Source organism: Hippoglossus hippoglossus, chromosome 21 (genome assembly GCF_009819705.1).
Source record: "Hippoglossus hippoglossus isolate fHipHip1 chromosome 21, fHipHip1.pri, whole genome shotgun sequence".
Classification (NCBI taxonomy): Eukaryota; Metazoa; Chordata; class Actinopteri; order Pleuronectiformes; family Pleuronectidae; genus Hippoglossus; species Hippoglossus hippoglossus.
In genome coordinates this window covers 12,279,950-12,280,542 of record NC_047171.1, presented here as the reverse complement: position 1 = coordinate 12,280,542, position 593 = coordinate 12,279,950, and positions in this window count along the sequence as shown.

The window sequence follows — 593 nt, the reverse complement described above, 5'->3', positions numbered from 1 at the left end:
ACTGGACACAACATTCGTGAGACAGAGATGATTCATACACATAAACAATCTCAGGCCTTGATGTAGCAAAAAACATTTTTTTTAACAGTGGGTCAAATTATTACTTTTATGGCGACAAATACGCAGCATAATGACCCGTGGAACTAAACCAGTTGAGAGTATTCCAGTAGGTTGGTCAAGATACGTTTTGAGGTTAATTCAGGTCATTTTGAATAACAAAGTACTGTAGATCCATATTGAGGTTATTCTTCAAATCTACAGACCAATGTGAAGCAATTCATGTGTAAAGCTGATCACGTATTTAAAACAATTTTCATTTAATAAACATAATTTAATTCTGTTTACAGATCAGATAATGATATCAGAATGTGCCACACGTGCACAGTGCAGGGCAGAAGAAGTCAGTTCCAGCACAGTGTATGTAGATAGTTAATACTTCATAATGGCTGTAGCATAATGTCACGATGGTCTCCTCTGTGAGCTGCTGCTCATTAACGTGGCTCCTCTTTGAATTTGGCTCCTGCCTCAGAGAACATGCGCAGTGCGCAGCAGCGCTGCCTTCAGTCAGCGGAGCAGCTGTCCAGGGTTTGGAA